Source organism: Scophthalmus maximus, chromosome 15, assembly GCF_022379125.1.
Source record: "Scophthalmus maximus strain ysfricsl-2021 chromosome 15, ASM2237912v1, whole genome shotgun sequence".
Taxonomy (NCBI): domain Eukaryota; kingdom Metazoa; phylum Chordata; class Actinopteri; order Pleuronectiformes; family Scophthalmidae; genus Scophthalmus; species Scophthalmus maximus.
In genome coordinates, this window is record NC_061529.1 from 11,769,434 (window position 1) to 11,795,041 (window position 25,608).

Here is a 25,608-nt window from a genome sequence, read left to right on the forward strand (position 1 = left end):
CTCTTCTGCATCATTTGCTGTCCTTACCTATAATTGATTTGATCTTTGCGTGTGTGTGTGCGCGCGTGTGCATGCGTGTGTCAGTACCATCACACAGGGATGTCGATGATGCCATTGTTTTTCCAGCAACTGTAGTGTACTCACTGAGTAGTTTCCTTTTGCAGGACAGCGCTCTCTAACACAGTGTAGAAGAAACATCCTGATGACACCGTTCCCTGTACTCTGATGAGTGTTTTACTGTTAGCTCACATCAAAGGCATCAAACGTGACTGTGTGTTGCTGCAAGGATCAAGCGGTAATGGCTTGAATCATCTGAAGTACTACTTTGCACAGACAGAGCCTCTATTACGAAGCGCAGGTATAACAGTGAGATGTCATCCACTGCTCCCATAACAGTTTTTAAAGGCATAATTCACCATGAGAAGGAATAAAATACATTTCCTGCAAGTGAAATGCATTTTCTTCTTGTGAATTTTTTTTTTTAAAGTACAACGTGCCATGAAAAAGATCTGCTCTGAGGTGGTTTAGTGACAGAAGTGACAGTGTAACCTCTAGTGACACTAAATTGTGCCATGTCGTATGCATCAGTGATCTTACACTCTAAGAATAACTAGCCTTAAAAGGCACCTTTCCTGTCGCAGTGCCATGGGGCCAGACTGGCATCACGCTTCCTGGCCAACATGCCAGCGATGACAAGGACAAAGCCCAGATGACTTTTTTTCCAGCACCAGGGCTGCATGGACGTGATAAAGACACATAATTACACTGCTCCATTTATCTCTCAGGGTCAATCCCATCTCGACCCGATGATAGTGGGAACTCTCATGCACCGAACCTCCGTGCAATTTCAGATAACATTGTCTCTGCCATTTCATTTGGCAGCTCTCTTACTGTAGATGCGTCTTGTAGTGAACCTTAAAGTAATGATGACAGAGGGGTTTCACATTGTCAGAGCGGCGAACCTCCTGAAGGAGGATCGGCAATGTCATCACCCCTCCTGCAATTATTTCTCTTGGTTCCAGGTCTTCATGGTATGAACCCAAGTCAAGTGTAAATAAAGAAATTACTATAAATATTTGTCTCTATGTGATGACCTCAGATTCAAAATCAAATTAGCAGCAGTCTTTGAAACATAAAGGGAAAAATCTGTAAGTTTCAGGCTGATTTGGGAAAACTGTGAAACTTGACAGATGAGTAAGATGACGTCTTTTTAGACAGATTCTTTTTACAATTATATTTTTCCAGCTAATAGTGAAAGGGACTAGATGGACTGAATCTATAGTTTCTAGTCTTAAAGGGGCAGTAAGCGGTTCTGGAGAAAGCCTGTCTTCCCTCTTTGTTTTGGTTTGATAATCTGTTCTGCTGTGGCCGGGCCGCGACCCGGGTCATCGGTGTGGGAGTCCGACGCACTAACCACTAGGTCAAAACCGCAGAGTTGCAACACCACTATATTCATGTAGGAATGAAGCACCAAAATGTTTGTCGAAAATGTATATATTTCAAGAAGTCAGATTCGGGTCTTTATAATTTTTTGGTACATATATGTATGTCTATGTATAAACATAGTTAATACTGACTGAAACCTGCAGAAATCGAATTATACCGTAAGGGCTTTTTTTGTCAGTTGTGGTCCTAATGAGAAGCAATCATAAGCCAACAGAGAATTATTGATAAAAGCTAAATTGGTATTGACTGAGTCCAGATGAGGGAGGAAACAAGGGTGACAGACCCTTTTTACACACCATCAAGAGGTGTCACAGTCACAGCGTGGAGGGGGGAGGATGAACAATCAAATTTCCTCTCAGTTCCCCCAACGTCGTTTCACTGTTTCTGTCTCTGGAGAGGAGATTTTATGGAAGTCTGTGGGGAAGTTGCAGAGGGGAGCTGGATATATGCTCGGCCATATGGGCCTCGATGGCTCTCTAAATGTCACGGCTTGAGCTGGAAATGTACAATGACGGCAAGAAAATCAGCTCAGTAAATCAACCAAAGATTAAATGGGCAATACAACTAATCATCCTGTGCCACTGTACTGGGTTTTCATGTTTTATATCATGTAAATACCTCTGTATTTCTATACTCCATTTGTGTTTTGTTTTATTCTATTCATTGTCGATTCTTTTGTCTACCTCTGAATAGTGAATTTCCCACGTAGGAATAATAAACTTTCTTAGCTTATCTTGATGCAACACATATGGGCAGCTCTATGTTAAAAATCAAAACAAGCCATGGATAAGAAGCTATTGTTTGATTAAGAAGCAGCCAATTCTCCCCTTTAGCAGTGGACATCTCATTTTAGGAAGAAATATATAGCATATAAGAAGGAAATATATTGACACACTCTTCATGAGCGGTAACCCCGTAAATTTCAGAATCACGACCTGGATTGTAAATTTCACCTAAGCTGCAATTTATATTCATGGGCCTTTAAAACGCCTGTTACACAAAGGGAGGTGGGTACTCAAGTCTTATGAACTCAGAGGGTTCAAGATCCCTTCGCAGATTTTTTATTTTGGGGCATTATTGTAAAAATATGCCCAAGTAGGAACAGCTGACTAAATGTCAAATTTGAATCCAATTTAAAAGACTCACGGCTGAAACTGACAGTTTTAATGTCAGAGTAAACTTCTGATGGCGCGACGATTAAAGTGCCCGTCACATGGCAGAAGTGTTTGCTGATGTGGCATCTTTGAATATAATAACCGTAAAGTACATTTACCACCAGGTTTCAGCCTCCTGATGAAATGAGAGACACAAACAGGAAGCTCATCCTACATTATCAATTATGCAGCAAAGTCAGCGTCATTCTACCATCTCCAAACACCGGAATCTGCCACAATCTTGGTGACAACAAGTCACTTTTGTGGCACGTTCCATTCGTAGCTTCAACCAAAAACACAACCGTTTCGCCTGGAGGCCTAAAGGTAATAACCTTGCATGCCAAAAAAAAAAGTGTATTAGTTTCAGTACAGAACACACAGAGCTTTTGACCTTAGATAACAAATCAAAGGACAATGAAAAGTTTTTCCTGGGACAGACGACCTTCATTTCCATTCAGCAGCAGCCACTGAGTACTTTATCCAAGAGTGACAGCCATAAATGTTGTTTTTTTCCCCCTTCAACATAGGCATATGTGCAGAAAGTTTTAAATCAAGGTTATAGAAGACTACCGCAAAAGGTAAAAATTTGACAGTACTGCAAATAAAGGGTTGTAAATCTACAGACAGTTTTCATAAATATTGTACATTCTTGCAGTGTTACACTTATTGTTATTGCAGAGTACAAAGAACACTGTATGTCAAGATGGTGAAAGAACAAAGGAAATGCACTACAACATTGTCTTCTATTCTCAGACGGAACCTCTCACACACACACACACACACACACACACACACACACACACACACACACACACACACACACACACACACACACACACACACACACACACACACACACACACACACACACACACACACACACACACACACACACACACACACACACAGTTGTCTCAGCAGGCGCAGTTATGGCTACTTTTACCACAGGTCATGGACGAATCAGATTAGATAGACGTGTGAGACCTCACTATACGTCTAAACTGAAGGTGGAATACAGTCATGTCTGATAGATTAATAGAAAGTGGAGGTAGATTGCTGCACGTGTTCAGGTTTGGGACGGTCAGGTGTGAAATTAAACAGGAAACAAACATGGCCTGAAAACAAGACGGATCAGCCCTACTACATGTATAATTGATTAAAATATCTCTAGCGTGCACTGCATCACAGTGAGTAAGATGTAGTCATAAAGCGAAGTATGTGATCTTACATCCAAGATTCACAGTACGAAAATGTTGCTATGAAGACAAAACATATAGTAGATGCCAAACATGTTTCCATATTCAACTCAATTAAATCAACTCTCTGATCCTTGCATTGGAAAATGAGGGAAATGGGAAAAAAAGGGATTTATGTGCTTATATAGCCACTGGTAGCCAGCGCCACAGGCCAGGGAGATAAAGAGGAAAAAATCATAGAAAGCAAAGTAAATGTAATCTAAAACAAAATGCAGAGGAATAAACAAGTCAGCTGTCAGAGGGAAAACACATTCCCCACAAGCAACAATCACAATCCATATATCACACAGCCGTGAACCAATCATGTGTGTGTACTCCCATCATGTGTGTGTACATGTCTGTTCATACTGTATGTGTGCGTGTGTGTGTTCATGTGCCAAAAAGGAGGAAATGCAGAGCATACTGAATTATTGAGTTGAATTTTCACGGGCTGAAGGTCAGGGAGTGAGGGGGAAAAATAACACAAGCCTGATTAAAAATAGATGTTTTCTTATTGTCTGCTAGCTGAGGGGGTGAAATATCAAAAATTGCAGAGATGATTATTCCCCGAGTCAACACTATCAAAAAATCCCATCTCCCATGAAAGAATAAACATGGACAAATATAAGGAACAGGACTGTAACAAGAACCTGAAAGTCCATAAGAATAATGCACATGACCGGACCGGGAGATATTAATCCCTAAAAATCTATGATTATTAAGAAATAATCATGATTGCACACCATAATTGTTCTTTAAGAGCTTTTGAGATTTATACATCCCCTGTGCAGTGAAACTTTACTCCAATAACAAAGATTCCTCAACCAGGAGACATCCATTGTGGAGTAATTGGATTATCAGTGGTGAATTACAAAATGATCTCACGGCTTTGCCAGTAGTCATCTTAATGAGCTCTGTCCTCATAAATGTAGCGTTGGCCTTCTCTTACGGCCTAATTGATATTTCATTTGAACCTTTCTATTTATGATTTTAATGGCTTGGCCTATCGCAGTACAAGGCATGGGTGTTAACGGGACTAGCCGCAGGTTCCTTTTGGATATACTGTCAGCCTCAATGTGGTTCGGATGGAATCTAATAAAAAAGCTGAATTTATGCTTTTACCCTTTGGATACATGGTTTACAAGAACATGGAGTCATTCAACACATCTAGATGCCCCTGTCCTTCAAAAAAACACATACACACACAGAGACATCCATGTATATGTACAGGATGTGTACATCATGTACTCGATAGAACACAGTGTCTGTCATTTACGGGTTTGTAATCTAGAATAATCCTGTACACAATGTTCTTGCGCCATCTCAAGAATGGATGTGAACATATCAAACTGTCATGCTACTGTATGAGTATTATGGCCAATAATGTCATGGTAAATGGTATTTTCATGATCATTAAACTTTCCAGAAATATTGCTGTTAAAACTAAAATATAGTTATAGTACTTCACACCATGCCCTGGATTTAATCAAATGTCACAAACTGTGAACTGTATGTTTCAGCTTTGTTAGACTCTGCAATGGAACTAACATCAAAGTTTAAGACAGTGGCTTATTGTTAGTGACTCTAGATGTAACGCATGTAGTCATGTTTTCATACGTTTCAATTTTTTGGGGGGTTTTCAAAGTTATAAAACTCCTGCACACTATAGATCACTTGACTCGACTAAGTCTTTTCAAATTTACAAGTTTTGTTCTAGTGGATACGATTTTGGGGGTTCATTCTCACATAGTTTATGATCCAAGGCACCTATAAAACTTCATGGAGTGCAAGAACTTATAATAATTGTTACCTGTTGCGCTTGTCAGTATTTAAATTTATGGATGTAGTGGCCTGGTCCTTGTGGCGCTGGTCCATCTCAGTTTCATTAAAGTCAAAAGGCATTCACTAGTGGTTAATCACGATAAATCTGCCAGAGGCTATGATCGGAGTATTGATGGCATTAGAAATTGCTGACGGAATAATTCATCACTTTTTTTCCCCCCACCATGTTAAATTGTTAAACCAGCACATCTCTAATCTCAAGCGGTTCCTACTTGTTGGGCTTGCCTCATCAACTCTTAATTTGTTGCAATGCATCTCCACACTCATTAGTGTGTTCGGCAAGTGATTGCTCTCCCTGCCACACGGACCCCCATCACTTGCTCTTCTCAGCTAGTGGCAGCTGCAGAGCTTGTACGTTGGGTCAGAGTTGGGTGCGGTGGAGGTTGTGGTTGGGGTAAATGTGCAATGAAGGGTAACTAGTTAGTCGATTTATTCTGCCAAAAGGACCCTGCACTCTCTCGCCCTCCCCCTGCACCTGTCCTGAGCCGCTGGACTGCTGGACGATTTGACACACCCCTCGTTCCATTCTCCTGTCTCATTTGCTCGGTGGACAACAAGATGAAGCATAATGGCCCCCGCAGCTGTTTGGAGAGGCCGTGTGTGGTTCTTTGATGCTGCAGGTCTCATTAAGTGTTCATCCATGGCAAGAAAAGTATAGTGTAGAAAGCTCGCAAATGTGTAAGAATATACCCCTGCTAAACTCAGTGGCACTGCCTCACTTCTGACACGGGCAACAATACAGAGTTGCCGTCCATCACCCAGTAACAAGCTCCGTGCTGAAGAGGCATCATTACAAGCGGAAGGCCGCAGTCGCCTAATGACTAGTGTACAGACGAACCCTTGTTTTGCTCGAGCATGAAGACTTATGAGTGTGGTTGCTTACAGAGCCTGTTCCCAGTCACAGTGCAGTTGGGGGGGTAGAGAGCAGGACATGGCACAGTGGATCCGCTCTGATCAAAGGGATGGGACTTTGATGAATGCTGTTCATTAGGCACAGACGAGCAGGTTTGAGGGGAAGGACTTAGGGACATCAAGAGAAGGATAACACAGGGAGAGATGGAGAAGGAGAGAGGAGGAGAAAATTACACATGGCATTGAAGGGCAAGGGATGAGCAATATCTGGCAAGAATATCGGGAAACACATCATCTTTATTGTCAAACTATTTCCAGTGCATCCTTGCACTGAGCTTGCTTTCAGTTTCCTGAGTGGCCACCGGGTGGCGACAGCTGTCTGGTGGAGTAAAGCCTCCCTCTGCTCAGCGAGTCTACACATTCCTCCCGACCTGTAGCATTTTTCGGTATTAATCTAAAATAAATGGGGTAGTGTGTCAGCGCAGGGGAATTATGTGTTAATCTGAGGGAATGAATAATGAGCGGCCATTAAAAAAGCACTGCCACTCTTGAGTCCACTTGACGGATTGTTTCAGGGATGGAGGCTGACACCCGCAAAATGGGGAATGACAGAAGAAGTCATCCTCCACTCATTAATTTCTACAACTGGATTATGAGGTTAAAGTGTGCTTCCTCTGTCTGTGCTGGAGTTGGGCTCCGCTACGCATGCTTGTGTACACGTGTCATTATTGTGCAGGCTGTAATCGCTTAATGGGTGTCGGAGGCAGATTCTCCATGGCAATCAGAAGGAGGGAATGGCAAACAACCATCTATGTCTTGTGTTTGCAGCAACAGTGAACGGAATGATTTGGTATGCTGTCCGCCTACCTGTTTGCCGGAAAATATAAAGAGAGAGAGAGAGCGAGAAAACCAGATGTCACAAGAGGTTTTATGAGATACCTGAAATTCAATTCAGGGGATATGAATACCATTTTTGAATCCAGCGCTTGGAAATTAAATGGACAGATGGCAGCAAATGGGGCATCTGTGCTTTAGCCTGTTATTTTAAAATTCTCTGCTCACAGAGGCTGCTCCTATATATTCAATTCAATTCCAATGCAATTCAATTTCACCAGGATAACCCAATCTGTATCTGTACCTCCGTCTAGAGATACCTGGCCACATACATGAAAAACAACACAAGCCAAAGGAGGAAAAAGCACTTACAAAAAACACAAAAACACTTACAATAGATAGATAAATAGATAAATAGCAACAACTGTCTGCATAATATGCCGAGACACGTGAGCAGATTTGAGTTTGGCTGTGAAAGATTTTATTGATTTGTTCCATTGCAGGCGTGTCCAACAGATTGTACATATGACCATCACATTAGTGCTGCTCCTAAAAAAGGGGGGGACTTTAAGATAAAGTTGATGTTAAATCCTCAAATTTGCTGGATTTTAGTTTATCACTGGTTCAGGTTAGACTGCAATCTCTTATGTGATAATATGGTAACTGTAAGCCACAGTTGCATAAACACAAATTGTGCCTTTTAAAAATAAACACATGAAGCCTGTCTCTTAAGGGTCTTAAAGAGTGGAGGTCTGATAAGAGAGGTGAAGTTCTGAAATGTTTTTAATATCATGGCCCTGGTATGTGCACTGGCCAGGTGACATTTTACCCCAATCATGCGACATTTTCATTTGCCTTCTCTGCCTCAGTAGATTCAAATCACAGGAGTGTTACGCAAACAGAATGACAGGCAATTAGCTTCCCTCGATTTCATCCAAATTACGTATCAATTATGTGATGATGAGGAATTAGACACTTTCCATATGTGATGGAGCAGGAGAAATTAATGTGGAGGAAGAGAAGAAATGCAGTTAATGTTGAAAATAATTATGGTGCAAAACCAACGTAGAGATGCAGAAAAACGAATAGTGCATCAAAAAGCATACGTTGCACTTTATGATTGTTCTTGGCCCACACACCGACTAAATAATATATGCATTCTTTGTGACATTACGTTGCTACAGTACACATCCCGTGATGTTCGGTCTTGGGTGTCCTGAACAAAAATATATTAAATGTACAAAAAGCCAACTGTCTAACTTTCTTACACACAATATCATTTGCACGACAAAGGCCCTTTGCTTTTGCCTTTTTGCGATGGATCCTTTATGTGACAAAAAGGGAGGGCCCGGGCCACCTTCTAAAGGATAACTCTGCACCTCTTCATTACTCTTTATACGCACAATTAATGGAGGGTCCTTTTTCTCCTTTCACCTTAAAGGGCATCTCTTGAGCGATAAACTCCGGATGCAAAATGGTTTTGAAATCTGCTGAAGTGGTTTGAGGGATGAAGGAGCATAGGGAGGGTGGATCATAAACTGTGCAGGGAACTAAATTTGGATGTGAAATGAAGACAGCCAGGGTGAGCAGGACATCTGAGGAATCAAAGGAAGGAGAAGAGAAGAAGGGAAGCTTTCTGAAGACACCAAGCACACTGACACCGCGATCAGATCAAAACAATTTTAGAGCAGAAAACTGAAAAACATGTTGATATTAAGCATAGCTTATGCTATATAAACCATGCAATGCACAGTATATGTTAACACAAAAATAAACTGATCAACTGTTTGTGACATTGCTGATCTCAGAAAGAGGTTAATGTCTCATTCCTTTTTCAGCAATTCAAAACCAATGTCAGCCTTTGCATCACAAACAAATCTTGAATACCTAAATTCCACTTCAAGCACTAATTAATTATAAATGCTAAAAACACTGCCCATCTTGTGAAAGGGAATTGTAAATACATAGACTTCACACATTCATCCCTCGAGAAAAAAAATATTTTATGCATGTTTGTTCGACACCAAACTAATATTTAAAAAAAAATGTTTCACTGTAACTCCCTCCTTCTAAAAGACGACTTCAGACGAATCAACCCCCTTCTTTGGTAAAGTTGTTCCTTGGCAGTGAACACAAGTCGAGCACACATCAGTATAATCCAGAGTGCGGGTGGTGAATGCCTTGGCAGCCAGACACAGGGACAGGGAATCCCTCTTAGATCTAAATATGCTTAATAAACTGCATGTGGCCGTCACCATAGGCTAATTCTAATTCATGATCCAAACACAAAGCCAAGACTTACATTATATATATATTTATAAAAAACAGGTCGTTGTTTGCAGGTGCAACTGCTGACATTTTGACTGATGGACCGCTTTACTTAGCACTCTGCAAGTTTGTTCAAACTGGTTGACAGCCAGTGGTAAAATGTTGGTGTTGGTTTTTTTGGGGGTTTTTTTGTGTTAGTATTGAAAACAACAGTGTGGCTGACAGCAGTGCAAGCCACTACACATTATCTTGATGAATGTGACTGGGGGAAACTGAGAATGAAGGGCTGAAAGCAACACAGACTGTAGACTGCAGGAGCTTTCCCTGGCATTGTCTAAATGTTTTTTACAAACAATGAAAGAGCGATGCTTCATCCATGTAAATATTCTACACATAATGGCTTCAAGTCACTTGGTTAGGATGCAATATTCATGCCTATTCTAAAATGTATGTAGATACCTTCAAGATATTGATTCATTTGTGTTATTACCAAAGTCCTGAGGTGACTTCAGAACAATAATTCACACTCAGCATTAAGAGTTCAAACATTTATGTTAGGAATTACAATGGCATGAAAAGGTTTGGACACCCCTGATCAAAAAGGCATGAAGTTAAATTTGAAATATCCTTTTCAACTTAACCACAATCAGTGTTTCATGTCATTGTCAATCACTTCACTTCCTATTAAAAAGACTGTAGCTATTGTATATCAAAGTGATTTAGTCACCAGTCAGTAGAAATCTGTATCATCAACCATTTAATGCAAATTAAAGTACAGCTAATAGATGGCCTAACCTAGATATAGCATTAATGTTGATGGTTTAATGATTGCTTCAATGAAGTTCAGATCTCGGTTCTTTCCCCTGTTTTCACAAGGCAATCAGAACAGCACATAACCCTGTGTGCAAGAGATTTACTCTTCTGCTCAAAAACACTTCAGATGGGTATGAACAGATCTTGAAACCAGATCCTCCCCTTTAAAGATCAGTACTTCTATTCAATGGGATTGTGACAGATATTGTAAGTACCCACAGATAATTTCACCAGGGATTGAGACTTTGAAAAAAGAGCCTGTCAATCAGGATTAAAAATCTCAGAGGCCTTCTCATTAAGTAGATATCTTGGGAGGACTCGATAAAGGCAAAAAACAGACGAGTGTGAATGACAGCAGGCCGTGCAGGTCTCCGTCAACCGATACAAGATCAGCAGATATTTCAGTGCAGCTCGATAGCTAAATCTCTGTTGTGTAGTTCAGAGCTATTGTGTCTTCACTCATTCATTGGAGCGTAATCCCATATTGAGGAGTTATCCACGGGCTGAGAAGTCAAAGAGAGCTCTCCTTCTTTACTCAGCCAAGCCTTAACCGAGGTGGATGCAGGGAATCCAGCATGCTGCCTGCTCTGTCTCAGGGTCAATGAGAGGTGAAAATAGACACAAAGGAGGTCCATAAACTGGTTAAAATTCACACATGTAAGGAACAATGTCGGATTTCAGGGACGGACATGGAAAAAGGTTGCGATGAAATGCTGTAGGAATTTTGATTAGTTGGCATTTGTTGTGCTCAGCAGAAAACTCGGGGAGGGGGGCACACTGGGTACATGTGCGCATGATGCATGCAAATACACACATACATATTTCAAGGCATATGGTAGACTGATTGACTTGTTCTGCATGCATCATTCATAATCCTGACTGTCTGCAACAGATATATTCTTTGGGGGGGGAAATTCCCCACATCAGCACTCTGCTGTAATTTCTTGCAAGGCTCGGGACATGCCACAGTTGAATGGCAAGCTAAATTGCAGCGGAGAGCATTACCTAGGGAAGGTGCCTTCCAGCTCTTAGACAGGGCCATTAGCACTGGAGTGAGCCCAATGATACGGCGGCCCCCGGGGAGCAGGCGAAAGGAGAGGCTGTAATGATGACAGTCACTCTCCGTCTATTTGTGCTTCTGCTCAACTGAGCAGGTAATTGCAAGACACCAATCAAGCAGAATAAGCAGGTCTCCTTTATTTCAACTCTTTTAATGTCAGGTGATCTTACAAACTATGAAAAACAAAAAAAAAAGTAAAAGTTGAAAGCAGCAGTTGACAATGGATCAAATAACTAGTGGCCATTTTAGCATTATTTATCAAAAATTTTGGCTCACAACTTCACTGTTTTGATTATTTCTCACAGTTTCGTCTTGTTTCCAGATTAAACAGGTTACAATATTTAGTGAAAAAGCCAGACAAAAAAAAGTAAGCGACTAGCTGGCAAACATAGTGGAGCATTTAGTAGGCAGGAAATGAGTCAGATATTTTCCTCAGGACTTTATAGAGACCAAAGAGCCAAATAGTGAAACTATTTCTATTTTAAATGTAGCCTACATTTATAGGGAGAATGAGAGATTAAGAAAAATGATCCTGTTGTTTTTGTAAGGCAGAGCTGGAATAAGTGCATGCCAAGTTGACGACCTTGTGAGGCATTCATTTCACTGTTACGTCTTGGTAGTAGATTGGTAAGTGTAAGGACGGAGTTAATGTTTTGGATCTGAAATAGAAATTTGATAGCTCTATCATGTGTGTAGTTCTGAAAAGTCAAAGCTGACTGACATTCATCAGGTGGACAGAAAACATGACTCGTAATGAATAATAATGTTGCTCTGAATGAGCAGAATATGAAAATGTGCACCTCTTTCACATGTTAGCCAAAACTTTACAAGGTCATAATATGAGTTTTATGTTTTTGTTTCTACAGTGGCCAAAAGCGTCACATCAGTTTCAAAGTGTACTTCACCAGCCACTGTGTTGTCAGTTAAGACTTTAATTTGTCTAATTTTGTATAACAATCCCAGACTAACGCACAAAAAGCCGGGGATATGCTGAAAGTGAATTGGTGTTTTCGAAAATACAACCTGTGGCACAACATGTCATTTGCTCCCGTTCCTGGCTGCTTTGCCCCAGAAGTCATCTCACCTTGTCTGGCAGTGACGGTTACACCTGCAACATGCTCTCTCTACCTTATCACCATTTACCAGACACCAACCGAAACAAACAACCCTTAATCCTCTTAGCGCCGCAGAAAAAACACTGGCGGTGCAGAGCCATATCGCCATTAAAGAGTGAGACAACAGCTCTCGCGCAGTTAAATACACAACTTATTTCACTCGTTAACCAATTACCATTTCATTTTTCTCATTTTCTGGCTTGTGGAAACCAGATCAATGGGGAATCAGGAGTCCGTGCTCACTGAGGCATATTTTTCAGCTACAATGCTGTGACATTACGAAAAGGATGACAAATTCTTCAGGACCTGTTTGCTCTGAATTTGGAGTTAATTTCACGGTGTGCAACAGTATCTGCACAGAGCTTTGTCGCAGGCTCCCGGGACAGAGCCGCGGACACGGCATGCATGTGTTGGCATTCATGGCTCCGTGAGTGTGTGCGTGCCACTAATGACCTTGAGTGTCTGTGTCCCTGTCACCAGGCTGGCACAGTCTTTGATTAGGAGTAATTAATGCTCTCACATCTGGTGGGAGCTCCCTCATCCCTTCTTAAAGTTGGCCCTATCTCAATTTCCCCCTGTGCTCTCCAAATACACCCCTTCTTAATTTCTCTATATCTCTTTCCAAAATCCAGGCAATCATTTGTTATCTGATCCTCGGTGTTGAAGATATTCTCCGTGGCTCCCTCGCTCGAACTTAGCAGAGGTTTGTGTGTCGGCGTTGATATGAGAAAGTCTCCGTCATTGTCACCTTAGCTGTTGCCCGGCTTTTGATCTGCTTTCCATGCTAACCCGCGCCGCTTCGCTGTGCAAGAGATGAAAAGGCTGTTTCTGGCAACCTGAGCAAAGCCGGTCCCCCGGCAGTGATCCTGAACCAGTTTGCCCTCTCCCAGGAATTGCACATCACATGCTCACAGGAAAAATAAAACACAGGAAAATAAACAGTTTGCTAGAGAACGTCTCCTTCCAATTACCATCAACAGATGTGAGTCGCGGTAGACACACACTGGGGAGGAACATGGCACCGCACTGCACGGCTGACTTCATAGTTTAAGAAAATAAATCTGCTTCAGTTTGAACTAACTGCATCTAAAATATTGAAGGTAATTAATGTTGACTCAGTCCTGCCCACGTTAGTTACTGTTGCTACAAATGTCAAGATTTCCATTCTTGCACTGCAGTTTACTGAGCAGGGTTACCACAGAATTTCCTTTTGTAATTTTCGAAACAACAGGTCCCCCGATCGCAGACAGAGGTGAGGTAGACAAAAGCGGGCTCCTCATTTCTAGCTGGTGACAGTCACATTTTGTCGACTGGAATCCAAACTGCGGCATTTAACTTTGCCTCTTCGTGCACCGGCTCAGGTTACGCAAGGTGAACCCTAAATGGCCACTCTGGGTTTTGTTACCGCAACAATGACCAGCTCAGCTGTCAACACCAGCCCATTGACCGCTGTCCACACGGCAGCACTCCCTGCCTTTTGTCCCCTGGCCCCCCTTCATTTCCCTGGCTCAGGACGGAGAGCAGCTGACTGCCAGACAGCGGTCCGTGTCCAGCCATTATCACACCCAGCATGAGGCCCCATGCAGACGGGCAGGGCGGGGGAACCCCAGGCGTGTTTATCTGTTAAAAGCAGTCTTATTTTTCCTGCACTGTATGTCTTCCTGCTCCTCCTCATCCACTAAAAGAAAACAGTCCTCTTTCCAAGAGGGATTATTTATAATTCCCTGAAGCCACAGATTCAAAATAAATTTGAACAGCAATTTACGAGTCTTTGTTTCATTGTACTCCTTTTAAAAAAACAAAAAAACCTTTAGATCTGATCACGTTTATGGACAGTTGGAGGACTCCTGTAGCTTCAGTGATTGGGAATCACCTTGTTGGACATATTGTAAGAGCAGAGCTGAACATAATTAGGGTGAGATTGCATCTGTGGATTCAGTGTAGCAGGAGGTCTCGGCGCAGGTCTATACGTGTATCTAGAGATCGCTGAGGCCGGTTGATGTGCAGGGATAAATATTCAGCAGAGATGCACAGAGGTGAAAGGTCGTCAATGCATGACCGCATGAATAAACATTGTCCCCTTTCCACTGCAATTACAGCCTGTGAGCAAGCGATTGACGTAATCGACGCCCCCCAAAATGCTCTCAGAGTCACTGGACCGCACTGGACCAAACTGCAAATTGGGTGTCCATCTACATGATAACCAGAGATGGCTTGACTGCTGATGGTCCCTTCCATTTGGGTTTTCATCCATGATGGTTTGGCGGGAGTTTGTTCTGTGCGTGTTCAGTATGATTTATGCGTTTGCTAATTTTTGTGCACGATTGAGAGTGTGATAAAAGTTTACAATATATCATTGGGTAATGAGGGGAAGGTTTGATAGCAGAGCTACACTCTGCAGTTAAACCAGACACTGCAGCTACAGACTGCAGATATGTTTTGCTCCTGGTCTTGGGCGAGCAGACCCTGTATGTTGTAAAACCTACATCTGCTGGATCCACTGAAACCAGAGCAGGCCCTCAACAGCCGGAGGGACACACCCAACTCTTGACCACATCTTTTCAACAAATTCACAGAGAAACGATTATGATAAATCACGGGCATCAGCCCTGAGGCAGATTGGACTTTAATGAAGTGAGTTAGTTCAGAAAAAGACTGAGGGATATTTTTTGCCGGAGCAACAGCATTAATGTTTCACATTGAGGAGAGGTGACGATTCAATTGAGAATCCGGTCTTTTCTCTATCACTGAATGAGAGCTAATACATCAACCCAGCACGGTGAGTAATTAGGGGTTCTAGGCCATCTTTAGATGGATCAAAACATTAGCAGCCACGGGCAAAGGAAATGAGCTGAGTCAAAATCATTTATATTGTTCAAACAAATTGAAGCTGAAAGCAGTCGTCCATAGTGCAGCCCCGCATTGTTCTGCATTCACACAGTCAAATGAGTAAAGACCTGCATTCCTATTCAGAACAATCCACACTTACTGGAAGTTCACGGCACATTTAAATAGAATAAATAAACCTGGGAAATTTAAAACTAATCAAGCCTGATGAATTATGCAGTGAGGTGCTCTGTGAGCTGGACGTGACCAGCTATTCCAAAAAGGGGAAAAAAAGGCAGGGCAAATTTCTTCCCATTCTCTGTGATTTATTTGATTATATTAAATGCAGGACAAAGGCAGTGTGCGCATGGGCAGCTTGCAGTTTGATAACCACATATCCAACGCCCTGATGTTCCCCTATGGAGACAAAGATAAAACCAGAGCACGCATGAAAATGCAACATTAGTCATGTAGGCTCCAGCTCGCAGGAGCCAGGCCAAGCGATAGACACAATCGCTTGGCTTGAAAGAGCACGGCAGTACAGTACCCTGCTCCAGTGCATGAATCTCTACAACAGATTATAATACCATATTATTGTCCCCAAATTTCTATAATGCGTGGTATCTTTTTTGAAATGCTCTTTGTTCTATATCTTTTTATGTTCAACATATGGTATAGTAATCTGAATGTTTCTTTTTGAATCAAAATGTGAAAGGCTTCTATGTAAACTGAGGTGCACAACCATACGACCGCAGCACACCGCACGCTTACATTTCATCTACTCCACCAGCATGTCCAGAAAATAGAGAAGGTAACAACTGATCAAAAGAGAAGCACATCCATGTGGCCATGCGGGAATATCCACTGTACATCTGCACACATGCACTAAGTCCGTGTGCACATCCTCCAACAAAGGAAAGACATCTCCCCAAGAGATTCCATTTCCAATTCCCAGATTACAGCTCCACTGGTTAAACGCTGATTGAAGATTATTTAATCATCTCCGAGAGAATGTCTGTGCATATCTTAGACCCGCAAAGATTGAAATAAGATTCTGGTCAGGGACTCTAATTATGGAAATCCTAAGAAGAAATATTGAACTAATCACTTGTCATTTACATCTTCACAGGAAATTACAAGTTACAGCCACTTGATTCAACTGGAACAGTATTCTTTTATTAACTGCCATAACTGCCATATTTACTGCCTTAAACATTTTCCAAGGGAAGGGAGAAGTATTTTAAAAAGATAACAAAAGAAGAGCTCAACATCCCTCAAGCCTCTTCGCTGGTACTATTTTCAAACTGGCCTTTTAGCAAAGAGATAAGTCGAAAAATGAGACGATGAATAAATGAGCAGGTGTTAGATTCACTATGCTAATGGTCTCGTTCGTTTGAGACCTGAGGCAGCGCTAATGCGCTCTGGCCAAATTGTAAAAACCACTTAAGCAATCTGAGCTGCAAATTTTTCCATATTTTTGCATTTTGCTGCTGTATTTCTGTTGTCAAGTTGGGTTTTTACTCTACTTCTTCCAACTGGATATACAACAGTATTAATAAGGAGAGATGTGTACATGATACAAGTTCCAAGAGAAAACTTTTGAACAACAACAGAACATTAACACATTACAATTCAATACTCAAAACTGTTTTGCCCCATGTTAAGGTGATATTGAAAACAATATACATTACACATCATTTCAATGTTTTCATACTTGACTCAAACTGTGGTAAATGTTGTTGAATGTCTTTCCCATCTTCCAAGTCTGAGAAAATTACTCAAATGTCAGTTTCATCTTAGCTTGTGGTTGAAGACTAACAATTCTCAAAAGAAAAAGATGAGTGAATGCACTTGTCTGCACTGTGATGTTATGGAGTTGCATTATGCCAAGGGCAAGGATCCAGCTTTATCATAGTTAACAACAGGATACCTTGAGTTCTGTTCCATCCCTTTTCCACATTTTATGTTAAAAAGAAAATGTATCTGGGGAAGCGTTCCCAATAATTAAAGTAAAAAGTAAAGCACTTATGAACCCATTTAGATTTTCTTTTTGGCAGTAAATATTCAAAATCATTGTCACCGAATGTAATCCAGTAGTTGGCAGAACCTTCGAAAACATCAACATTCTGGTTGGTACTGCTGGTGTGTGTGTGTGTGTGTGTGTGTGTGTGTGTGTGTGTGTTTCGCTATGGCTGAATGAAACCCAGTAGTCAGAAGGTTTGAACATTTTCTCTGATAGGATGAAACAGAGAAATCAAGATCTTTCTTGGATACTTTGTACAATTGCCTCTAATATGCAAACATCTGAATAATACATGTTTCATTTCAAAACTGTGATGTGAAATATCAAAAAAAATGAATGGCAATGGGAAAAAGATGAAAAATTAAAAATAGTTTTCTGTTTGTGCCCAAAATTTATGTCCATGGTCATAAACTGTGAATTGGTCCACCATGAGGAGTTAAGGTTGAGTCCTTTCATCTCTCTCATCTCAGAGGCCAATCACAATGTTTGACATTTGAGGTAGCTCAGGTGAGGGGAGGTGATGAGAGTGCACACAGATGGACACACACATTCCCTCTCTCGCTCTAACAAAGTTACTTTTATTCACAATATACTCACACCTGCTGTAGCACAATCATTTACACCTGCTTCCAACCGTCGCTCTGAAGCGATGAAAGTCACAGTCTGAAGGGAAAGAAATGTAATAGGATTGCTCAATTAGGTACCGAATGGCTTTTTGGGGGCCAGTATTTCATCTCCACTGCACTGTGAAGCAAAGTGGAAATAGTGGCATAGGCTTCTGTAAGGTGAGCGCCGACTTAAGCTGCATATGGAGTGATTTTATTGCCTTTAAAACACAAGCCTTCTCCATGCTACGGCATCGGGGCTCTCAAGGTCCATCACCCAAATTACCTGGATAGCATGTATACTGATGACGTCCTGGAACAAGCGAGGCGTTCTCTGATGGCATAAGTAAAATTACATTCTCATGCAATGCTGCACAATTACGTTTTATTCGTATTAATGGTGGGAGGACGAGTGAAAATGCTCTTGGGCAGTGACATTAAAAAAAAGAAGAAAATGTCCTGTACTTAACAGAAAAATGTTGACAAAGAACTCTGTAGACAAAGACCGCTGACAATAATGACCACTCATTGCCTCACCTCCTGCCTTTGCATCAAATCCAATTGCCACTTCTAAATAACAATAACAACAGGGAGCCAAAAGTGGAAAAAGCAATTTAGAGATTTAAGTCATTTTCTGTAATCACCCTCACACAGACCGTTGTGTTCTCCCCAGAGAGGACTAAAACTAAAGGTTCCCTGTTAGACTTAATGTCAGTCTGTTCTTTGCTCTCAGATTTTCCAGTCTGCCATTGTGCCCTGAAGTGAGTGCGTTACCCTGTAAATACTATACAGCAGTAGTAGTAGTAGTAGTAGTAGTTGTTCAGTAATTGGGGAAATACGTTAACTATTGACTTTCTTGCCAAAAGTTAGACGAGGTGTTAGAATGGTAAATGTGAATCATAGCTGACCAGCATAGACTGGCAGCAAGGGTACACAGCCTGGACATAACCAGGCTAGATGTTTCTCCCCGTTTCCAGTTTCATGCTTGGCTAAGCTAACAGACTGCTAATGGTAGCTCCATATTTATCCCACAGACAGGAGAGGTCGTATCTTCTCATCTGACTCGCTGAAAGAAAGAGAATACGCACATTTCCCCAAATTACAAACAGTGTACTTATTGATGTAGGCTACAATATTTCATAGTATCAAATGATTATATTGTGGTATGAATTCATAAATCCTTCCAAAACTAACACAGAGGCCAAGAGAGGCTGCGATACCAGCAGTCCCCATCAATAACATTCACAACATGTTTGTCAGACCTCGCGGATCCTAAACCGTAAGACACGTTTCTGTGACTTCAGGGCTTGAATATTGAAATATTGGGATTTCCAACCAACCACTGTATTATTTACCATATTACTAATTCAGTACGCCCTTGTTATCCAGGTCCTCAATGTGACCCGCTCCTCCTGGGAAGCACTGCCCTAATTGCAGTCAGCAGATCTGTGGTGCAGAATTCCTGAAATCCCTGACGGGGCAGAAACAAGAATATCAATAAAAACAGACCCTCGATGATCTTTGCTTGTGGCAAAACGGCACTGCTGCCCAGTACTGGATGGCGAGGTCTGTAATTACATTCCCCTGAATAATTGAAATCACTGTCCTGCGGCTGTAAGTTCATCTAACTCAGGGTTGAACATTACATCATCTTATATCGTATAATTCACATGCCGTCTCTGTGGCAGTGGTTCCGGGATTCTTTCAAAATGTCACAGCTGGTTCGGAGAGGAAGCCCTAACAGCACAGTCAACGGACGATGATGCCAACTTGCTCAAATACAGTAGTAGGACCTCCGTGCCCCTGGCTGTCACACAACAGGTTTTGAACAGGCCCTTCTCATGTTAGCTGGTTCTACAACCATGAGCTGCAAGGTTGTGGTAGTTATCAGTGGAATGGGGGGAGGTGCTCTGGTCACTCTGCACACATAAATTGCCGCTGGAGTTTATGGCAGTGCAGTAGAAGAGTAGGTCTTGTCAGTTCATTATCACAGTAGTATACCTTTCTTTTTTCATGATGCCCGCACGCTCTGCAAGGATTTATCTCCAGCACTGTGAATATATATGTATGTCATTGTGCCTTTCCTATCCAACAGAGAGGAAGACAACAGCGTTTCAATCATCAGCTTACAATAAGCAGGGATATTATTCACAGCACAGCTCTGCTTTAGCTGCTGATGGCTTACTGTATGTGGTTTGTTTGAATTCTGATGATTACATTAGTGGTGGTAAAAACTATTCAATATGAAATTGTGATGGAGCCAATGTTTTCTATCCTCTTCCCCAAAATGCTCACATTCTGCCTACATCCGTGACATCAGACGCTGACCTTTAAAAAAGTGTCTCTCATATCCTTCTCACTTAAAGAGCTATCTGTGTGGTAACACCTCTACAATACTATAAATATGCTTGCACCATTATGGTGTTGTTATCAGATATGGCAGGAGCTTGTATCTTTCTTAATTCTCACTAGCGTCAAATTGTGCATTTATACACTACAGAGATAGCGTGACGGTGACTGTATATTATCTACGTACAGTTTAAATCCTATAATATACTATTCAAAATTATTTTAGTTTGCGAAATGGCGAGGTGCCACAAGAAGGCAAAATCATGTATCTCAAAATGTTGACAGACAAGTGGTCGAATATGTCAGAAGATTAGTGTTCAGTTTTTCATGCAGATGAATGTAAAAAACTTGAGAATCCAATTACAGACTTGATTCTCTATCTAAACCTGATTTGGTCTGAAATACCTGGGCAGAAGATCTACATCGAACTAGATGTGTCCACACACCGGGTGCTACATGTTTCATATTTTGCATAATAGAGATACTTTTTACTTCCCAGGTGTCTACTGGACAGTATCAGCGGCATGTTTATCACCAAGCTTTTTCTTTGCGGACAAAAACAGCACATTGGAAAGAAATCATGAAACATTGATCGAAGCAACATTTATCAGTCCACACTTCTCAAGGTTCAGTTAAGCAGTTATGAAAGAGCAGATATCCTTGGCCAATATCAGGAATAGTCATTGACTGTTGCCGTCTATAGTCCACATGGAAAAAACAATATGGCAATGAGAACCAGCTGAATCATTTATGGCTGTAAATCTCAACAAGTTTTGGAAGACAGTGATATGGGAGCAATCCCATAGAAGTATTCAATAAATTACCTTCACAGTCTAGTTTGGAAACCTCTCCGCTTAACTGTGTCAAACCACCACCGACATTTACTGAATTATCAAAGCATAAGCTACAATTAATACCACTAATAATATTTTGTATACTGGATCAAAATCAGGCAATGTAACCTTGTAAAGTAGAGTAAGAAGGCTTAGAGTATCTAAAAAATACAATGACCATTTAGCTGATGCTTTGTACAAGTCTCCAATGTCTTTCTTCCTTGTTAATCTCAAAGCAATTATGGACACTGTGGCCTGCATGAAGTGCTAATCTCCAAACCAAATTATCCAGAATAATACTCTAATTCAATAGAAAGAAAGAGCTCAGAAGACCCACAGTTCACTTAATGACCTCACCAATGATTTAGGGTGTGAATGTGATTCCAGGCTGAAGATTTAATCGCGCTCAGCAATTCTGAGGGAGCATCCCTTTCACATGCAGACCGCGTGAGCAGCGTGTGTGACCTTGGTTAATATGCTCGGTCTCGCACACATATGGTCTTTCTTTTCAATCACCTGCGGGATTGATTCCGCACCGTGACCCAGAGTTCAAAGGAGGGGATGATTGCTGTTTTAAATATGTCTCATTATATACAGAGGAAGGTAATGTTCCTCACTAGCATAACTCTGAGGGGTAACCCTTCCTCCCCTGCAAAGGTGATTCATTTTTTTACAACCCCATCAGTCATGGGGCTGAGTGGAGGAACATATTATCATCGCCAAATGGCTCTGACATGGGATTGACAAAAACAACCAATGTCTAGCTAGTGGCGGTCATATTACCGCATACTGGAGGGTTTTAAATGATGGCTATAGTTGAACAAGTGCAGGAAGCTGTGAAGCATCATGTGGCCTCCTCTTACGGTCAAACAGCTCCAACCAGCAGCTATACGTGCTGGCAGGCGGCCTTTCCCTGTGGAGCTTTCGAGCCGTATCCTCAGACAGAGCCCATCCACAAACACATACACTGTCACAGTGCAATACAGACAAATGATGCAGAGGCATAAATCTACCAGAAAACAGCTGAATGTAAATACATCTTCGGTTCAGTTTGCTCTCAAGAGACGCAGAAAGAACACACACAGATTCTGTCCCTCGCCACACACATGCACACATACGCTTGCTTTCAAGTGGGGAGGCGACTGCTGGTCATATGCTATAAGTAAGTTGGCACTTTGTATTACAGAACCAGAACTCATACATATTTTAAATCTCTCCAGGTGCTTTATAGTGAGGCACTTATTTTTCTATTCACACCAGGGGGATAAAAGGCAGCAATCTCATGCATCAAGCTGTTCTCCTCTGCTTCTCCGTTTGTGTGCTGGCTCTTGCTTTGCTGATCAGTGGATGGGCTCCGACGCTGGCCACAAAGCCCCTCAGATAAAAGGGAGAGAAAACAGAGAGGAATGGGGATTACCTCCTTCAGGTGACCTTCCTTAGACGCAAAAAGGGGGGAGAGCAGTGTGGGGAAAAAGACAGAGGCTGAGACACATAATCCTATTTTTTTCTTATAGTGAGAGCAGGACTATCCGTGCATGAGGGTATACACTGACTACAAAACTATACCCGTTATCTCCACTCAAAGAAACTGCAGTATTGGATTCTGACAGATTCAATCAGAGCAGGACTGAAGAAAATCTCTAACAATCCAGGGAGGACACTGCAGGTCTCAGGTGTACACATGCATGCTTCTGTTGGGTGTTTTCCATCAGATGCACCAACACATGCAGTTCTTACATAGGTCTGGACAATGTTCTTCACTGTATCATGAGACAGGCACAAAGGACTGTGTAATGGATCTGATTGGCTGCCATTAAGTCAGGTTTACAAGGCCTGTTTACACATCAGACTATAGAAGAATGAGTATCAGCGGGATGTGTTAAACCTCACAGATGGATTTGCATTCAGGCTGAGACACTGTCTCCATTATCTGGGCCCAGCACTCTTGGCCTCCAACTCTCGGCTCAATAAATATGGATATGAGCGGAGATTTATTGACAAAAGTTGCTGAATAAAGCCAAGGCGCAGGCAACTGGCTATGAAATATTACTGCTTGGAAGAGCGAGATGCCCTATTGTGACAGATGTGATGAAATGATTTGTTCAGCCAAAGCAGGTCTGCAGCCTAATTAGCCTCCTAATGCCGCCTTTATTACCTGGCTTTGTCTTTCGCCCTGCTCCCACCAGGAAACACACAAGCAGCCCTTGGAAAAACTAAAGCAATTATTTACAACAAGCACATGACAGTGCAGGGAGAGTCAAAACAAATTTAGAAGCGTGTTATGGAGACTCTGCTCTATCGTTCACATGCATTTGAAGGCCTTATTTTTGGAGAGGGATAGCTACCACAGGTCATGATCAGAGCAGGTGGGTAATCTGAGGAGCGGGACAAGAGCCAGGGTTTCATCCATCCAGCCTCGACTCAGTGGAGCAAGTCTCCGCACTTTGTTCATCAGGCCCAGGAATAGCTATATTAGAGGCAGCCCTTCAGGGTTCAAGATTAAAGTCTGGTTGCGCCAGCGAGGGACTAGAAGTGGACTTTTAACCTGACTTAAACACATCTATCCATCACAGAGAGCCGGCCAGTGCTAAGAGGTTAGGTTGCAGTTACAGGGCTGACACAGACACCAAAGACAACTCTGCAGCTGGGCCCGATAAATCTCCATGGCTGACAGCCCAAAGCTTTTTCTCACTGCTTTCACTTGGTATGTATACAAACTGCCCAATGTGGTACCAGACACACTACGTTACTCCAACATAGAGCTATCTATAACTCACTTAAACTAGGTGACTGAATTCCAGTTCAGCTAAACTCATTTAACTAAAACCTACTAAAACTATTTTCTGTCCTGAAAGTATATATCAATTTACTGCACTGGTCTCTTAAAGAGCCCGGCAATCACTTCCTATTTCTCTTCCCGACCAGGTCAAATGACATTGGCCCATTTACAGTAATCTTCCAACTGGAGCTTTATCTCCTTTCCGCGGCCTCACTTGACCAGAGCTCTAACACCCCTATACTTTCTGCCTACAGAATCCCTTAATGTCCTCCTCCTTCAATGGCCACCCATACCTGACAGCGTGTTATTCCTCCATCCATCCTGGACAGAGAAACCATTCGCCTCCTGGTTGCCTGGAGCCTCCGATGAGTCTTTCATTAAAGCTACTGTCAGTCGTGTAGCCCGTCTCTTCTTCCAGTCTTCTCAGGCTCCGAGGGCACTGCCAAATTGTTTAAGGATGGATGGTCTGTCAGGAGGGTCCGGAGGATATAAGAACATCCTTATCCATCACCAGGAACCCATGACACACACACACACACACACACACAAACAGAAACACAAATGGAGACATACACCCAAAGAGAACACATACATTCCGGCATGCATCCTGTGAACATCTCGCATGGCTTAGCCTGCTGAGTTTCTCAGGCCCCGATCACACTGCCATGAACCGGGCTCTGTGTATACTGTATTGACTAGAAGAAGCTCGTTCTCATGCTGCTCTCCACGGGAGCATCTTGGGCCATTGAGCAACGGGTCTACCACCCCTTGTGCAGTCAGACAATCTAGTCACAGTAATAAAGAGTGAGACTTTTGCACAAACAGAGATCTGTCGGATACTCAGATTTAAAATAACAAAAAAAAATTATTAATAAGAAGCGATGCAGAGGTCAAGTGTTTACCAAGCTTTTCAAAATAGTTTGTAAGCCGAGTTTTGGCTGATCTCCATTAACTAAGATAAGGTATTATTACAGCTTTTGATAACACAGCTGTATAATATTATCATTAATATAATTTATCAATTAAGTACAAGTACTGGCAGTGCATTGGTGCTTCAAAGTGGAAATAGACAACTTATTGGCATAAACTTGTCATTATGATGTTAAAACTGATTGCACAGAGTAACGGCAATATAAAAACTGACATACGAGTTTTGTTGGTTTGCTATGAGCCTGGCTTTCACCATGTTATTCTCTTGGCCACCAAGATGAGGTCTTTGGTGGAAAGATTATGACTTGATTAATGGCAAAAGTCACTGCGTCATCGACTGTGAAAACAAAACAAGGAAGAGAGTAGTGTTCTTTCTCCAGTGATGGAAGTGGCAGAAGGTGGAACAGCTGAATTGACAAAAACAGCTCAACTTCACAAGAAATGTACATGTATAATGTACAATGTATGTTCTTCTTTCTTCTCCTCCATAATCTCCATAGTGGTGTTGACAACTTCCTCAGGAGCTCTGAGGAAGGGCGTCTTGCTACTGCGGCGTCTTTACAACAGTGAACCAATAGTGGCAGAGAATTTGCCCCTTTAATAAAGCCCCGGTAACTGTCTGCTGCAGAACTGTCCTGTGTTTA

General features: G+C 41.9%; 1 protein-coding gene across 8 annotated transcripts in view; it reads right to left on the reverse strand.

Annotated features, from left to right (window-relative positions):
- c15h14orf180 (chromosome 15 C14orf180 homolog) overlaps window positions 1-25,608 on the reverse strand; it is a 135,991-nt gene that overhangs the window by 36,779 nt on the left and 73,604 nt on the right. The gene's annotated exons all lie outside the window — the stretch shown is intronic.